At 43.5% G+C, this 18,909-nt stretch overlaps 1 pseudogene; it reads left to right on the forward strand.

The window, feature by feature from the left end:
• The first annotated feature begins 401 nt into the window (after positions 1 to 401).
• The window catches only part of LOC145394715 (glutamate receptor 1-like), a 289,049-nt pseudogene continuing 270,541 nt past the window's right edge, over positions 402 to 18,909 (forward strand).

The raw sequence follows: 18,909 nt of genomic DNA on the forward strand, positions 1-18,909 counted from the left end.
TATTTTTTTGGCTCCTGATCTCTCTACCGCCTCCTACGTTTCACCTTTTTTTTCCTGTTTTATCCTTCCTTGCTTTCTGGTTACTATCTCGCCCCATCCTTGAGTGGAAAAGAGGTTATGATGATGGGTGATGAATGATGATAGTGATGTGGTGGTGATGGTATTAGTGATGATGATGGTGGTGATCGTGGTGGTGATGATGATGATGCTGATGATGGTGATACTGATGGATAATGATGATTATGATTATGGTACTGATGTTGATGACTGTGTTTCTGATGATGATGATGATGGTTATACTGATGATGATGATCATGGGGAAGATACTGATGATGATGATGATTCTCACTTCTGGTTTTCCTCTCTCTCCCCAGTCTGCCGTCAGTTCTCGCGGCCTGTTAATGTGGGCGATGGTCGGGTCTGTCCAGCCGGACACCTACGATACGCTCCACAACTACGCCAACAACTTCCAGATGCCCTTCGTTACGCCCTGGTTCCCGGAAAATGTGAGTACCTGTATTAGTTATTTACCTGTTATTGAATTATGTTTATATTGTGTGCTGGGGGAAGGTGAAGAGTGGGCTGGGAATGGAAAGGGGGGAAGAGTAGGAGGTGGAAAAGAGGTAGGAAGTGGGAGGGGATATGCAGCAGGAAAGGGTTGAGAAAGAAGGAAGAGAGAAAACTGGAGGAATAAGTGGAAGAGGAGGGAGAACTGTTAAGACTATGAATATCTTTGTTTATATTGTGTGCTGGGAGGAGGTGATCTTTGGGTGGGGCTGGGTTTGGGAATGGGGGGAAGAGAAGGAGGAGGAAAGAGGTAGAAGTGGAGGATATGAAGCAGTGGGAAAGGATTGAGAAAGAAGGAAGAGAAAATGGGAAGAGAAGGAGAAGAGGAAGAGGTAGAAGTGTAGTAGAGGCTATGAAGGACGAAAGGTAGAGAAAGAAGGAGGAGAAAAATGGAAGACAAGGAGAACGAAATAGGTAGAGTTGTAGTAGAGGATATGAAGGACAAAAGGTAGAGAAAGAAGGAAGAGAAGATGGAGGAAGAAGTGGGGGAGGAGGAGAATTGGTAAGAATATGACGATGGGATGAAGAGAGGAGGTGATGTGAAGGAGAAGTTGAGGAACATGGTTACGGTACTCATTATTCTTATGTCAACACCTTCCAGCTTGCATTTACTGGCGACTTAATTCCCAGATGATGTAAGTACCTAAAGATTATATTTATAAGCGAAGTTTATTATACAGTTTTATGTATTATGATGATATATTCCATAAAAAAGTATGAATGTGGAAGTGGACGGCACTGAAGAGAGAGAGAGAGAGAGAGAGAGAGAGAGAGAGAGAGAGAGAGAGAGAGAGAGAGAGAGAGAGAGAGAGAGAGAGAGCAGTAGTGGAGGCAGTATTAGCACATGAAAAATCGTGATCTCTTTTATATTTGATATATTGCATGGTAAAGGAATAGTAATATCATAATATCCACAGCACTTTTCCTCTAGAGTGCTCGGCTACACTTATATAACTGCTACACCGCAGTGGTATTTATATTGCAGAGAGAAAATGATAGGGTATAATGCTTAGAGATTGGCTTACATGTGCTTGATACTGTCTTGATCTGTCTCCTGTGATTTCTTTTTCTTTTCTTTCCTTCTTTCTTTTTCTTTCTTTTTTTTTGCCCTGTGCTATCCCTACTACATCTTCATACTCTTTTTGTCAAATGGTTTTTTATATTAGTTTGCCTTGATTAAAATAAATAAGGAAAAAGAACGAGGGCTTTTGGTTAAAGTACCTGTGCACGGTAAGCGGGGCCTTTGCCTATATTGAAGTAAAATGTACATCAATACTTCTGTCCCTGAATTTACGGAAGGTGCGAAGAATCCTTCTTTTAAGACCATACCTGCTGGAGATTGGAAGGTTCTCTGCAAAGGAAAAAGCCATTACTTGTGTTATGTTAGAGACAAACCATTTTGAAGAACGAAAAAAGAATATGGAGAATCGGAAGTTTGGCTAATTACTGTGTATGTTTATGTTTTGGCTACTTAGGTGGTGACGTTGGAAACAGAAACGCTCAAAGACAAAGGACAGAAGCCTGTAAAGGCTTAAAACGCCTTGTGTGTTTGGGAGTCCTAAAGGTGTTTGTTAGGGCTGCTGGGCATGTCGGCACCATCGCTACGTGGTGATGACGGGGATGTTGGGGTGAGTACGGGTGAAAGTGGAAAGAGGGGAATATGATGGAGACGGTGGAGCAAGATGAAAGAACAGGAGTTAGAGGTGAATATTTCATTAATAATTTTTGGGGAAAGGGAGAATTTAGTTAAAGGGGGAAAGGGAGGAAGAGGAAGGAAGAGAAAAAGGAATGGAAAGGGACGAGAGGGATTAGGAAGGAGGGAGCAGGAGGAGACGGAGAGGACGTTATAAAGAAGCGATGATGCTCATGATGAACGTGAAGAGGAAGGAGAAGGTCATAGTTTGATTGGTACATTTTTATAGCTTTGGATATTCTGCACTGTTTATCTAGTTATTTACATATTCTGGCTTCTATTCTGTGTTTTCTTTTTATTAGGGTTGGGGTTAAGAAAAGGAAAGAAAAATATATATACGTATACTGAACTAGGAATGAGATTGGGAAAGAGAAGGTGGGAGGAAAAAGTGGAGAAGGAGGGAAGGAGGAGGAGAAGAATGAAAGAAGTATGAGGAGAAGAAGAGGGAGTGGAAAGAGGATGCGGAGGGAATGAGTGGGTAGAGGGAGGAGGAAGAGGGGAAATGAGGGACATCGATCATGTGAATTTCAGATGCCAGCCGGTGACACCTTCAACCACACCTGGACATCTGTATATTAATTAGTGAGCATAAATGCACCTAATGAAAAGAGGGCGGCGTTTGGAAACTGCCTTTTCTGTTGTTTGCAGATGATATTGTATTGTTAAGTGAAGACGAAGGGGAAACTGTAAGGCTTGGTGAATGAGTTTGGAAGAGTGTGTAAGAAACTGAATCTAAAGGTGAATTTCTGGGAAGAGTAAAGTTATCGTCTTCGAGAGAAATGAAGTCACTGGATGTACAGTGAAGCTGGATGAGGAGGGAAAATGAACAATGTGAGTGCATTTAAATAAATGTGTATCAGCCATGATGAGGATGGAAGTTTGGAGGGTGCAGGTGCTTGATAGGGTACAACAAGGAAGAAAGGTTGCTGATTCTTTGAAAGTAGTGATAAGAAAACAGGGAAGTGAGCATGGAATTTTAAAAAAGTCGCTGCATGACAGTATTGGAGTACCTGTACCCTAACTTTTAACGTATACAAGCGAAGCTTGGACCTTGTTGGAAGGACACAAGTCAAGAGGAAAGCAATGGAAATGAGTTATCTGAGATGAGCATGTGGAGTTACGTGGAGAGACAGACTGACAAATGAGGGAAGTGAAGGAGTGTTGTGGTGTGATGTGGATGGAATAGAAAGCGTTAGGAGAAATACACTGAGGTGGTTTGGCCATGTGGAGAGGATGGAGAGCGAAAGACTAACGAGGAGAGTGTATGTGAGTGAGGTGGAAAGGGGTAGAGGGAAGGGGAGGCTAAGGATGAGATGGAGGGATTGAGTGGAGAGGTATATGTGAGGGGAGAGTGTGAGCTGGGAGCAGGGGCAGTGAAATGGACCTGGAGGACCGAGCAGGTAAATTTGTAGTTGGTGGTTAGTTTTGTGTCATTTATGGATATGGGGAAAAAAATATACAAAAAAGTGTCTACAGTGAGAGATTATGGAAGGTTTTGCATGTGTATGGTATGGATGGTAAGTTGTTGAATGCTGTCAAGAATTGTGATGACAGCGAGGCTTGTGAAGGGGTAAGTGGGCGTCTGAGTGGCTTAATATCAGTGTTAATATAAGATAGGCTTGTGTTATGTTCTCATGGCAATTGAATATATATATGGATGGGGTTATGAGAGAGGAAAAAACTCGAGTTATGAAGGGAAAGATGCTAATAGTAATGAATCGTGAAGGAGGGAGTGTCCAATACCTGATGTATGTAGATGATGCTTTGGTACTTGCTAATGGGGAATAAAAGTTTTGTATACCGGTGCAGAGTGTGTGGATGTTTTTGAGCGCCTTGTTTCCGTTCTGATCGTTCTATATATTCTGTTTCAGACGACTACCGTTCTTCTTCTTTGTCTAAAAGTATCAATATTTGTGTCCCCTAAGCAAGATGAAGTGTCTTGTCTCCACCCCAGCCCTGTTCCCCTCACTGCTGCTCGCCCCTTTAGCTCCTGCAAATATTCTCATTCCCACCCCTAACTCCCCTAACCCTCTCTCATCCCCCTGTCACGCTCTCTCTCCCCCAATATCTCACTTGCCTTTCCTCCACCCCCTGCCCTATCCCCTCTCACCCCTACCCTTCCTTCCCCCTCCCCACACGACCCCCAACAATATCTCTGGCTGAAGAAGAAGAGACGTCATCAAAAATGTAATTAATATCCTTTCATTCCTTTCATTCGCCCTCTCCCTTTTTTCTCTTCGTTTGTTTGTTCACTCTCATTACATTAGGTCTCGGCAAAAATGAATGAAATCGTCTCTGAAGCAGCAGGAATCAGTACAACCTGTGACCGGATCGAAGAAGTCAGTATTTAGCCGAGTGTAGTAAATAGAAATAAGAAATGTAATTACTTTGTATGGAAATTCTGATAACCAGTTTTCTTCTCATTAAAAGCGATACAGTATTTCTTTTCTGCTGTGACATAAATATCAACTGTTTTCAAATATTGACAATAATATTTTTACGGTTCCTTCCCTCTTCTCCGCGGCATCTTCCCTCCCGTACTTCTCCTTCGTTCCCTCTCCCCTCTCTTCCTCCCCGAGGCTGTGTTGACGAGAGCAGAGTTAGGCCTCCACGTCTGTAGCATTCCTTCTCCCCCTTCTTTCTTCATTTACCCTTCCATCTCCCCTCCATTCACATGCCCTTTCCTTTCGTCTCCCTTTTTCCTCCCTTCTCTCCCTTTGCTCTTTCTCCGCCTTTCCTCTTCCTCCCCCTTTCCTCCCTTCTCCCCCTTTCCTCCCTTCTCCTCCTTTTCTTCCTTCTCCCCCTTTCCTCCCCTCTCCCCTCTTTCGCCAACTTCTTCTCCCCCATATCCCTCCTCCCTTATCCTCATTCACAGCCTCTCCCCTGCACCTTCCTTCCCTTTTTCCTCCCATATCTCCTCCTTGACCTTAGCCCAACATCCCCTGAGGCTCCGCCCTTCCCTCACCTCGCTTTCCTCTTTGCTCCCTTACTTTCTCCTTCCTTCCTCCCTTCTTATTCCAGAACTTTCCCTTTCCTTGTATTTTTTCGTTTTGTGTGTATCTACCTTCTTCATTTCTGCCGCTTACTATTTATATGAGTACATCCTTGCACTCAAAGCGAGAGCGGATGTCAAATTTTGCATGCTGTGGGTGTGTCCGTCTACTTATGAACAAACGAAGCAGTTTGTATCTTATTTTAGCCAAACCTGGAAGTGTCAGGGCCAACCACGGTGCTGAGTTGTTGTTTATGAAACCAGTAGGTCAAAGGTCAATGCCACAGACAGTAACATGCGTCGGTCTTGGTCACCTAATGGCTGCTCTCCACGCTGGTCAAACTCTGGCAGCCACCCTATTCAGTCTCTTATCCCTGAGGTCACACACCATGACCTCATCCTAGATCTTTTTTCGGTCTGTCTCTCGCATCCGTACCCTTGACGTTCACACTTCTCACCTTCCGCACCCCTGCCATCCTTCATTCTCTCAATATGTCCAGACCATCTCAGTCTTTAATAATAATCCTTTTGGATCACTCGCTTTCTCAGATTCAGTCTTCTCTTGTCTTTCTTGGAGCTTTACATATTTTACCTGTTTAGCCTAACTTTTCCATAAGCCTCGTCATGGTGGGAACAACTTTATCTTCTGTGCCAGTCAACGTGAGTATATTCTGTTCAGGTGAGACTGAGTCATAGGAGCCGTAGAGTTATTTACCATTACCATTAGCCTTCTTATGGCCGAGATAATTTTAGTATTTCAAGCCAACTAAAGCCAGACGATTTTAAAAGTACGTCATCGGCTTGAAGGGGTTTGTTTGTCTACTTTCAATAAATATTCACCTGTTAAAAGCAACTCTGACACTGAACCCGTCTGTACGATTTGTTTTTTTTAATACAATGGATGGAGTGACCTGTAATATATAACTCTATACTAGAAAGTGACGTGGCATTGTGTTGTGGGGATGGCTCAGTCGGCTAGTGTGGGCGTGATTGTGGCAGTGGGAGTAGGAAGTGAATAATTGATGCCGGGTAGGTATTGATAACACTGATGTAGCCACAACACACGGGAAATCGCCAGGTGAAGAGGAAGTGCAGCGTTATATATGTACCACCCTGTAATTTTACCTTTTTTTAGACACTGATTTTTTTTTTTAAATAACTGAACAGAAGAAGGAAAAACAAATGAATAAAAAAAATAATCCATACACCAGATTACTGGTGTCCTCTGTTCATAAAATATCTGTAACAGTTAGACTTGAACAGCTGTAGGTTAAAATTTGGAGGAAAACAACTCTGGGGAAGCGAGTTCCAGAGAGAGGCAGTTCGGGGAATGAAAGAATTCTGATAGGCAGAAGTTCTGCAATATGGCTGAGTGACATTCCAGTCATGAGCGCTACCAGATGCCCGTGTAGCACGAGGGAAGGCATGGAGAGGTGGCACCATGGACGCAGCTTCGTCTGAGCATTTGTCAAAAAAATATCTGTAAAATAATGCCAGGGAGGCAACATTCCTTCTTACATGCAGGGGAGGTAGTTTATTTGTAATGGCAGGGTTGTTAATGATTCTAACAGCTTTGTTCTGAATTTTGTTTAGTTGTTTTAATGCAACCTCTCCACATCCATTCCCCAAGGGTGAGCAATATTGAAGCTGAGAGCGCACATGACTCTTATAAATTATAACTAACTGCTCATCAGCGAAGAAGTTACGGACTCTGTACAATAATCCAGGTTTCTTTGAGGCGGTTTTAGCAAGTGATCTGACATGAGAGGTCCAGCTGAGGTCATGGTTAAGTGAGACGCCAAGTTAAGTTTAGGGTAGATCTCTTATAGAGGACGGGTTAATTAATGCTGTTCTAACCTCTTTAATCCGGAAAGCGTCTTCTGAGCAAGGTAAAGTCGTCTGGAAGGAGCAAAAACCGTGAGAAACAACCCCCTCCCCTCCACCGTCATCTCTTATAGCTCCTTTACGTAGTGCCTCCCTAAACCTCCTTAACTCGTGCACCTTCGTAGACCCTGCAGCCTGTTAGTGTCTTAATAAACAGTGTCACCTTACCTCTTGCGCCAACACTAAATTTGCTACTTAGTTCATTACAGCCACCCACCTTAATCCTTCCCCTCTCCGTCCTCACTCCCTCTTCCACTCCCCACCTCCTCTTCCTCTGTCCCTGTCATTTCCTTCTCACTTCATTCATGATGTTCAAAGCATGGACTGCGTACCAGTAACCACAGAACAGTATCGACTTATTCCATTTACTGACAGGATGTGTTACCCTTTCAGCTTAAAATACTATGAAATTGTGGGTTCCTTTCATCCATTCCAGTGAAGGTTTCAGTGACAGCTTTTCTCTGCTTCGTAGTGGTCTTTCTTATTATTTCCTGCCGGTTTTGGATGGAGGGTTTGGTATGTGGATGGGAGGGAGAACCTTCTTGCATTCCTATTTTTGTCTTTCATAGATAGCATAGTTTTTATCTCAAACCAAGTCTCTCTCTCTCTCTCTCTCTCTCTCTCTCTCTCTCTCTCTCTCTCTCTCTCTCTCTCTCTCTCTCTCTCTCTCTCACACACACACACACCTCCACCTCGAAAGGATCAGTGGGTCTATTGCTGTTTGCTTTCTTTAGTACCCCCACTCTCCCAGTAATTTCCATTCCATTTCCTCTTTCTTCACCCTCTCCCACCCTCCCCCTCTTCTTCCTACTTCCCCCTCTTCTAGCCTCCCCCACTTCCTCTCCCCCAAGCCTTTCCCACCCTCCCCTCTCATTTCCCTGGCACTCCCCCTCCTCAAGTCTCTCCGACTTTCCTCATTTTCCTCCCACTTTCCCTCATCCACCCTCACCTACTCTTCCTCCTCCCTCTCACTTCTCTTTCTGCCACTGTCTCTCTCTCTTTCTGACTTCCCTCCCATTACACCTCCTCTCTCTCTCTCTCTCTCTCTCTCTCTCACGTCCACCAACTCTTTGAAATGACCTACTGCTTTCCCGTAGAGTATTTTTTTTCCTTTTCGTTTCTTTTTTCTTTCTTTCCTTCCTCCTCCTCCTCCTCCTCCTCTTCTTCTTCCTCTTCTTCTTCTTTCCTTTTTCTTCTTCTTTTTCTTCTTTCTTCTTTTTCTTCTTCATCTTTTCTTCTTCTTCCTCTTATTCTTCTTATTCTTCGTTGTCGTCGTCGTAGTCTTCTTCTCCTTCTTCTTCTTCTTCCAGTCCCCAGGTGGCCACTATCCGGCACTCAACCGTACGTGAAAGGCATTAGGCTTTAACGGGGGGAGGGGGCTCCGTTTCACCCCACCTCCGTTTCCCCCCTACCCCTCGCCTCTTACACCCCTTCTTAAATCTCCTCCCTTCTCGCTTCACCTTTCTTCTTTCCCCTCCCTCTCTTTCTCTTTCTCACCTTCAACCCTTCCTCTTCCCTCCTTCCATCACACCTTCCTTACCCCACCACTTTCCTCTTCTCCCCCTCCTCCCTCTCTCCCTCCTTGTCCTTCATTTCACCCTGTCTTATTTCTCTCCCCTCCCCCGTCACTTCCCCCACCCCTGTCTCTTCCCCTCCCCTCCCCTTCCGCTTCCTCTCTCCTCCCTCACTCCATCTTCCCTTTCCCCTCCCTCACACCTCTTTCTCACTCCTTCACACGTCTTTCTCTCTCCCCTCCCCCACCTCTCCTTCCTTGTCCCCTCCCGTAACACTGCTTTCTCCCTTCCCTGCACCTGCCTCCCTTTCTCCTCCCTCACACCTCTTTCTTCTTTCACATGTCTTTCTCTCTCCCCATCCCCACCTCTCCATCCTTGTCCCCTTCCCTAACCTCCCTTCATTCTCCCTTCGCTGAACCTGCCTCCCTTTCTCTTCCCTCACACATCTGTGTTCTCCCTCACACTTCTCTCTGTCTGTCTCTTTATCACTCTCTCTCCCTCCCCTCAAGTCTCCTTCCTTATTCCCTCCCTCAACTCCCTTTCCCTCTCTCCCCACATACCCTCCCTTCCCTCTCGCTTCCACTAACCCTCTGGCCCTTCCCCTTCCTCCATCTCTCCTCCTCCTCCTCCCCATACCGTCCTCCTCTTGCTTCCCTCACTCCCATGCCCTTTCTTCCACCCTCCCCCTTCCCTTCTTCTTCCCCCTCCCCCTTCCCTTCTTCTTCCACCCTCCCCCTTCCCTTCTTCTTCCACCCTCCCCCTTCCCCTCTTCTTCCCCCACTTCCTTCCCCTCTTTTTCCCATCCTCTCTCCCTTCTTGTTCCCCCCTTCTCACTTCCTCTTCTCTTTCACCCTCCCCTTCCTTTTCCTCCCCCTTCCCTTCCCCTGTTCTCCTTCTTCTTCTTCCTCCTTCCCCTTCCCTTCCCTTCATCTTCTTCCCTTCCCTTCTTCTTCTTCCCCCTTCCCCTTCCCTTCCCTTCATCTTCTTCCCTTCCCTTCCCTTCCCTTCCCTTCCCTTCCCTTCCCTTCCCTTCCCTTCTTCTTCTTCTTCTTCTTCTTCTTCCCCCTCCCCTTCCCTTCTTCTTCTTCTTCTTCTTCCCCCTCCCCTTCCCTTCTTCTCCTTCCCTCCCCTTCCCTTCTTCTTTTTCCCTCCCCTTCCCTTCTTCTTCCCTCACTTCCTTCCCCTCTTTTCCCTCCTCCGCTTCTCCTCTTTTCCCTCCTCCGCTTCTCCTCTTCCTCCTCCGCTCCCCTTTCCTTCTTCACCCTCTCCCTTCCCCTCTTTTTCCTCCTTCCCCTTCCCTTCTTCCCTCTCCCCTTCTTCCCCCTCCCCTTCTTTCCCTTCCCTTCTTCTTCTTCCCCCTCTCCCTTCCCTTCTTCTTCCCCCTCTCCCTTCCCTTCTTCCTCCTCCCTTTCCCTACTTCCCCCTCTCCCTTTCCTTCTTCCCCCTTCCCCTTCCCTTCTTCCCTCTCCCCCTTCCTTTCTTCCCCCTCCCCTTCCCTACTTCCCCCTCCCCGTCCATTCCTCTTCCCCCTCCCCCTTCCATTGTTCTTCCTCCTCTCACTTCCCTTCTTCTTCCCCTTCCCTTCTTGTTCCCCATCCCCCTTCCTCTCTTCTTTCACTCTTCCCTTCTCTTCTTCCCCCTCCCTACCCCTCGCTTCTTCTTCCCCCTCCCCCTAGCCTTCTTCCCCCTCCCCTTCCCTTCTTCCCCCTCTCCCTTTTTTATCCCCCCCTCCCTTCCCCCGTCTTCCCTTCCTCCTCCTTCCCCTCTTCTTCCCCCTTCCCATTCCATCCTTCCCCTCCGACAAATCATCCCTCCCCGCACTTCCACTTCCACAAAAATACGCTTCTTGTCTCCTTTTCAATACTTACAAAACAATCCGTAAATAATCATTTTTATTTCTCCTTCTCCTCGCTTTGCCCTCACTTTTTTTTCTTTCCCTTCCTCCTCCTCACCCGCATTCTTCCTCATCCTCCCCATCCTTCTTCATAATCTTTCCTAAAGAATTTTACAGTTACATTAGAAAGAAAAAGGTTATGACTACATCAATAGGTCCTCTAGAAACAAACAATGGCAAACACACTGAAAATGAGGTTGAAATGGCAAACATTCTTAACGATTACTTTGCGTCTGTTTTTACAGTAGAAAACACCACCAGAAACCTACTGTTACCCACAAACCAAGCAAATAGCACAGTCCTTAGTAACTATGCTATCCATAATAACGATATCCTTTCATCCATAAATAGTACGAACATAAACAAAACCCCCTGGCCCCGATAAAATATCACCGAGAATTCTCTAAAGAAGCAAAACATGAGTTACTGCTGCCACTCTCTGTCTTATTCAATAAATCATTAAGTACTGGGAAAGTTCCATGCGAATGGAAACTAGCAAATGTAACATCAGTTTTCAAAAAGGAAATGAGTCGCACCCAGGAAATTACAGACCAATCAGCTTAACATCAGTAGAAAAAATTATAAGAGATAAAATAGTTAATTATCTAGAAGAAAATAATATAATTAAAGACTCGCAGCATGGATTCAGACATCGTCGTTCATGCTTAACTAACTTACTGGACTTCTTCCATGATGTTTACAAATCATACGATGATTCAAGAGCAGTAGATATAATTTACCTCGACTTTCAGAAAGCATTTGACACTGTCCCTCACAAGCGTCTCATGAGAAAAATAGAAGCACATGGAATAAAAGGAAATACGCAAAAATGGTTATAAGACTGGCTTTCAGACCGAAAACAGCGAGTTGTGATAAACGGAAAGGAATCCAAATGGCGTAATGTGATCAGCGGCGTTCCCCAAGGCTCAGTACTTGGACCGATACTTTTTATTATATATATAAATGAAGAAAGTTAAATCGGGGAAAGCCCCAGGAACTGATGGAGTGTGTGGTGAAATGCTGAAGCATGGGGGAGAGATAGTAGTAGAATGGATGTGGAACATGTGCAGATTGGCCTGGGAGGAAGGTAGAGTCCCGGAGGATTGGAAGTCAGGTATAATTATTCCCTTGTACAAAGGAAAAGGGGAAAAAGAAGTGTGTGGTAATCATAGGGGCATTTGTCCTCTTAGTATAATAGGAAAAGTGTATGGTAGGATACTTATTGACAGAGTTAGAGAAAGAACAGAGGAATTAGTTGGAGAAGAACAGGGAGGCTTTAGGAAGGGAAGAGGTTGTGTAGATCAGATATTCATTCTTAGATTTTTAGTGGAAAAGTTTCTAGAGAAGGGAAAGAAGTTGTATGCGGCTTTCATGGATTTGGAGAAAGCATATGACAGGGTGGATAGACAAGGATTGTGGAAAGTATTAAGAATATATGGAGTAGATAGGAAGTTACTGAATGCTGTGAAGAGTATGTATGATGGTGCGAAGGCTGCAGTGCGTGTGGATGGTGAACTAAGTGAACTTTTCTCTTTGAAAGTTGGGTTGAAACAGGGATGTGTCATGTCTCCATGGTTGTTCAATCTGTACATGGATGGGGTAATAAAAGAGGTACAAGGTAGGCTAGTGGATGTTGGAGTGGCCATGGTGAGAGAGGATAGTGTTTGGAAACTCCCTGTACTGTTGTTTGCAGATGATACTGTGTTGTTGAGTGAAGACGAAGGAGAGCTGCAAGGCTTGGTGGATGAGTTTGGGAGAGTGTGTAAGAAACGGAATCTAAAGGTGAATGTAGGGAAGAGTAAAGTGATGGTCTTTGAGAGAGGTGAAGTCAGTGAATGGATAGCGAGGTTGGATGGTGAGGAATTGGAAAATGTGAGTACGTTTAAGTACTTGGGTAGTGTGATGAGTAAGGATGGAGGTTTGGATGGTGAAGTGCTTGAAAGGGTACAGCAGGGAAGAAAGGTTGCTGGTTCTTTGAAAGCAGTGATAAGAAACAGGGAAGTGAGCATGGAAGTGAAAAAGTTACTACATGACAATATTGTGATACCAACTCTAACGTATGGAAGTGAAGCTTGGACGTTGTTGAAAGGACACAAGTCAAGAGTGAGAGCAGTGGAAATGAGTTATTTAAGAGGAGCCTGTGGAGTCACGTGGAGAGACAGGCTGACGAATGAGGATGTAAAGGAGCGTTGTGGTGTGGATGTGGATGTGATAGGAAGCGTTATGAGGAACACACTGAGGTGGTTTGGCCATGTGGAGAGGATGGAGGGTGAAAGACTGACGATGAGAGTGTATGTGAGTGAGGTGGAGGGGGGAAGAGGGAGGGGGAGGCCGAGGATGAGATGGAGGAATGGGGTGGAGAGGTATATGAGAGAGGGGGGTGTGAGTTAGGAGCAGGGGAGTGAAATGGCTCGGGACAGGGCGACTTGGAGGCGATTTGTTTGTGGCCACCCTAAACGGGATTGAGGCGTCTGGCAATAGATAGATAGATAGATAAATGATATTGATGAGGGTCTAAATTGTAAAGTATCCAAATTTGCAGATGATACTTAAATTACCAGTAAAGTCACTTCAAAATTACAGTGGCAGCAGTTACAAAATGACCTTAATACTTTAGTAAGCTGGGCAGAAAAATGGCAAATGAAATTCAACACAGAAAAATGTGAAGTACTTCATATTGGAAGTAACAATGTCCATGCGAATTACAAAATGAACAATATTCAGTTATCAAGTACAGACAGTGAAAAGGATCTTGGTGTGATAATATCAAATGACCTAAAACCAAGCAAGCAGTGTACCGATGCGGTTAAAATTGCAAACAAGCTAGTGGGTTTTATTGGAAGAACTTTCGAGTTTAAATCGGAAAAAGTCATACTTGCCTTGTACAACTCGCTAGTGCGCCCCCATCTTGAGTATTGTGTGAAATTCTGGTCTCCGTACTACAGAAAGGACATTGAAAAATTTGAGAAAATTCAGCAAAGAATCACAAAAATGATACCATGACTTAGAAACAAACCATATGAGGAACGCCTTGAAGAACTTAAATTCTTTAGCCTAACGAAGCGCAGGTTAAGAGGGAACCTTACTGAAGTTTTCAAAATCATGAAAGGATATGACAACTTAGACATGAATAAATATTTTGATATAGACCGGTTGAGTCAAACCAGAAGTAATGGCTGCAAAATTATGGGAAAGCGATTCCAATCCCACGAAGCAAAATACTTCTTCTTTAACAGAGTTGTAAATATCTGGAACAGATTACCTTCAGATACCGTGAACAGTATCTCAATTGAGACATTCAAAAACAAATTAGACAAGTATTTGCATGAGAATCCTCAGCTGACTCTTTCTCTGTCCGAATAACTTGCTTTTATAGCTACGGTACATGTAAATTCATGCCCCTTTTGTCTACAAGACACCCCGTAAACAACGTACCCGTACATAGTGTTGCGTCACGTTATTTTACATTTTCAATTTATTCAGTGCAAACAAAGCAATATAAGCACAGATTAGGATCTGCACAGATGACCCTGAGTTAACGGTCACTACTCTTACTTTCGACCTGTGATGGGCTGTGGATCACTGAGGGTCCCTGTTAGTCAAGCGACCACCATCGGGATTTTTTTTAATGTACCAGGGGTCACTGCTTCAGGATGAAACTTGTGTACTTGTCCCACATGGGAGAGTTCCCTGTCTCAGTGGAGTGAACGGAGCTAGGGCCTGATTGACTGCTGCCTTCCTTAAAAGCGCCAGGCAAGGCTGCCGCACCACCCCTAAACATCCACACTGTGCAGTCCCCTTGTGTCTACAGGACACCCCGTAAACTTAACATAGCATCACGTCACGTCATTATACGTTTTTCGATTTATCCAAAGCAAATGAGGTAATATACAGTAAGCACAGATTAGAATCTGCACAGATAACCCTGAGTTAACGGTCACTACTCTTACTTTCTGACCTGTGATGGGCTGTGGATCACTGAGGGTCCCTGTTAGTCAAATGACCACCATCGGGATTATTTTAATGTACCAGGGGTCACTGCTTCAGGATGAAACTTGTGTACTTGTCCCACATGGGAGAGTTCCTTGTCTCAGTGGAGTGAACGGAGTTATTGCCTGATTGACTGCTGCCTACCTAAAAAGCGCCAGGGAAGGTTGACGCACCACCCCTAAACATCCACTCTGTGCATTGCACATCCACACTGTGCACTGTGCAGTCCCCTTTTATCTAAGACACCCGACTTATATATATTTTTCAATCTCCCTGATGCAGAGAAAGCAATATAAGCACAGATTATGATCTGCACAGATAACCCTGAGTTAACGGTCACTACTCTTACTTTCGACCTGTGATGGGCTGTGGATCACTGAGGGTCCCTGTTAGTCAAGTGACCACCATCAGGATTTTTTTAATGTACCAGGGGTCACTGCTTCAGGATGAAACTTGTGTACTTGTCCCACATGGGAGAGTTCCTTGTCTCAGTGGAGCGAACGGCGCTAGGGCCTGATTGACTGCTGCCTACCTTAAAAGCGCCAGGCAAGGCTGCCACACTACCCCTAAACATCCACACTGTGCAGTGTGTAGCTTCCACTTTATGTCCACAGACTTCCCATTAACTCAAAATACCGGTTTATAATGTCATGCCGTAACTATTATTTTATTTGTTAATTTCTCTTTCAGGTTACTCAATCGGGTAGCTTATAGATAAAGCATTATAGAATGTGACTTTTCCTTTCCGGTGTTTCCTATAAAATTTCCATGTCAGTTTTTCCATGCTGCATGGTGGTTTTTCTGGGTGGTTTTTCTGACTTTTTCCTCGAGGGTTTGGTGGTGGGGGGAGCCTTCTTGCTTTACTATCCTTATCCTTCAGCATGTAGAGTTAGATCTTGTAGTCATAGTTTTCTCTAACAAGCAGCCTCGAAAGGACCATAAGGTCTGTTGCTGTTTGCTTTCCTGTGTAATCCTGTGTAATCTTTCTTACCAAGTTCAGCGTAAATAATTCGTTTTAAATTTTTGTGCTCTTCCTTTTATAGAACTCCTCCTTATTCTCCTCCTCCTCCTCCTTCTCTTCCTCCTATTCCTCTTCTTCCTCCTCCTCTACTGTAGTTGTTTTTATCTCCGCCAACGAAGGTGGATCAAAGTTATGTAGTCATCGGAGTCTGTTTGTGTACAAGTCAAAAAGTTGTTCTCGGATTTCAGTGACATCTGGTGGATAGGTGGGCAGTGGGTCACAGAAGAGTTCATAATTGGGTTTTGAGGTGGATCCGAAGCCAAATCCAGAGGCAGGAATAAACCATAAATTTCACCAGTGTTGGCTGAGGTATGCGCTGTTTGAGATTGTGTAACAGGGCATTTTAAGACCTTATAATTAATTGACTATGGGATACCGTAAATGTATGGGTCCGGTAGGAAATTGGAATTATAGCAGTAAGTAATAAATTTATATGGCGTTGGCTGAGGTATGCGCTCTTTGAATGTTTTCTTGTTGTTGTTGTTACCACGGTCAGCGAAGTTCGACTATCCATTCATCTGTGTCTCTTTGTGTGTTGCGTACAAAATAGATCTAAAAGTTGACGTCGGATTTCAGTTAAATCTGGTAATAGGAGAGCAATGGGTCAAGGACGAGATTTTGAGGTGGATCCGGATCGTGGTACATGAATAAATAAAACATTTTAGTGACGTTGGCGAGGGTATGCGCTCTCTAAGTATTTTCAGGTTGTTATTGTTGTTTTGTTGTTATTGTTACTCTTGTCTGTTTCACCCATATTCAACAGTAACTACACAAAAACCAATTTCAGTGATCAACTACACCCATTTCCTCAATATTTGCCGTATACTGCTTCTTTTGATTTTCGCATTTTTTCACTTTTCCTTTTTTTTTTTTTTTTTTATTTTTTTTTTTTTCTCTCAGTCGTACATGTTGTTGTCATCGTCTGTCAAGCCTAAACTAACACCGATTCCAGTTGCCAACCTGGGCGTTATATTCGCATCTTGTTTTTGTAATGAGTTCGCCTTCCCTCATCCCTCACCCCCTCCAGCCAAGTTCCTGAATATGTATGCACAGCTGAGGTAATACAAAGTGTACTGAGTTAAATAACTCGGGAGATTTATTAACAGGGGTGTTCCAGATTCGTATGGCCTTTGTGTGTGTGTGTGTGTGTGTGTGTGTGTGTGTGTGTGATTTTTTTTTTTTTTTTAGGTTGCCTTTTTGCTGTTAGACATTACTTTTTGTTTATATTTCAAGAATACTATTACATATACTTTTATGTTAATAAAATGTTGGTTTATAGGATGGTTATTTATGTTTGAGATTCTTCTTCATACAGTTCTGTTTTCTTTTTTTTTTTAATGGTGTTTGTTAAGGCTACATACATGGCCGTTAATACCTGTTCCAAGGCGTGATACCAAATAACAGAAGTTAGCGCTTATAATTATATCTAGTTTCTCATCTGTGGTCTATACAGCTCTTAAATTTATGTAATTGTGTATCGACCTAAAATTAAAGACTGTAGGGCGTAACTGTCAGAGACTTCCTACAAAACAAGTAGCTATGAACCTAAAATTAACGACTATGGTGGATACTTGCCAGAAGTGAGTACAAAATAATCACCTAAACTGTAAGACCTTAGTGAATAACCCTGGAAAATGAGTGACTACAGAGTGAATTAGAAAGCATTCACAGAGTGCATGCCTCCGCCAATGCCATTGCCATTAGTATGGATCCGGATCCGGATGCGGATCTGCCCCCAAATTTAATCAGTTCTTTCCTGACCCATGGCCCACAAAATTTTATTGACATTCATTCAGAACTTTTGGAGATACTGTGCGGGGTACTCCGGGTCCTGGTCTGGATTCGTTCCAAATTTTAATCACTTCTTGCTTGCCCCCATGGCCCACCGTTCCACAAAACTTCATTGAAATTCATAGAGAACTTTTGGAGATATCGTATGGATAAACAGACAGGCAGACAGCCAAACGGACAGACAAACAAACATAGGTGAATACATAACCTCCTCCAACTTCGTTGGTGGAGGTGATAACGACAGACCTGATACGACCATAGTAAACACATGGCAAAGAATGTGACTATAAAATGAATGACCACCTAGACGAAAGAGTGGCGCATATTTCCTGCAAAAACTAGGGACTTCAATATCAAGAGCCACCTAAAATGAAAGATAATACGAACATCCATTGGAAAATTGAAAAATATGAGTAAACTGCAAAAATAAAAGATTTTAATAATTACTTGACAGTGAAAAGTTACCACTACATAACCACACGCATAAAATGAACAGTGAATAGGAGTGACAAGGAAATAAATGGGTTGGGTTTGTCTGTGAGGAGTTAATGAGTAAAAAACGATAGCGGCTGAAAAGTACGGGAAGGGCTGTTGACAGAAGGATTTATTTGAGTCCCCCTACTACCATTTTCTTTACTTTGCTTCTTCCAGTCTTTCGCAGGGTTTCTGTTGAGTTGTAATAATCAGTAGGTAAAGAAAAAAATCGATTAATTGATAGGTGTATAAATACGTAGGTAGGTAGGTAGACGGATAGATAGCAATACACCTGAAAATCAACCAGTCTTCCAGCTTATTTTGGTCTCGCCCTCTGTTTATTTGCTGTCAGTTTCTTTTTCAGTATTTTTCAGTTTCCCAAGGATTTCCTGTTTTCCAGTCGAAGGTTTAATTACTTTCCCTCTTTACTATCATTTTACTTAATTTTATTTTACTTTATTTTTTGTCTGTTCCAGTATCTTTCAGTGTTCCAGTTCATTCCTGGTCTCCCATCTTCCAGTCCACTTAATCATCCACTCATCTAAGCCACCTTATCTTTAAGTCTTACAGTTTATTTAAGACCTTCCTCCCCATCATCTTCCTAGTTTGTCTCTTCCAGTATCTCCCAGGTTTATCTTGTTCTCCAGGGTTTCCAATTTTCCAGGTCACCTAGTTTTCCATTTTGTCTTCCACTTATCAGACACCGATTTTTAAATCTTCCAAATCATAAGTTTTTAGGTTTTAATTTTAGTTCTTCCATTTTCCAATTTATAAGTCTTAAATTATCAGTCTTGCAATTTATCAGTCTTGTAATTTATCAGTCTTTCAGTTCATCAGGCTTCCATTTTATCATACAATTTATCATTCTTCCAGTTTATCAGTTTGGCAGTTTGGCAGTCTTCCATTCATCATTCTTCCATTTCATCAGCCATCAAAGTTATCATTCATCTAGGCCGCTTTGTCTTTCAGCCTGTTAACACTCAGGCTCCTATAACCTACCCGCAGCTGAATGAAATCGTCTAACTCAAGATTTAATAGCATACTGTCGTTTAATGGTACTAGTATTCACGTTCTTTGGCCCACTTGTTT

Source organism: Coenobita brevimanus, chromosome 1, assembly GCF_032717465.1.
Source record: "Coenobita brevimanus isolate Jiangsu-jjx chromosome 1, ASM3271746v2, whole genome shotgun sequence".
NCBI classification, from domain to species: Eukaryota; Metazoa; Arthropoda; class Malacostraca; order Decapoda; family Coenobitidae; genus Coenobita; species Coenobita brevimanus.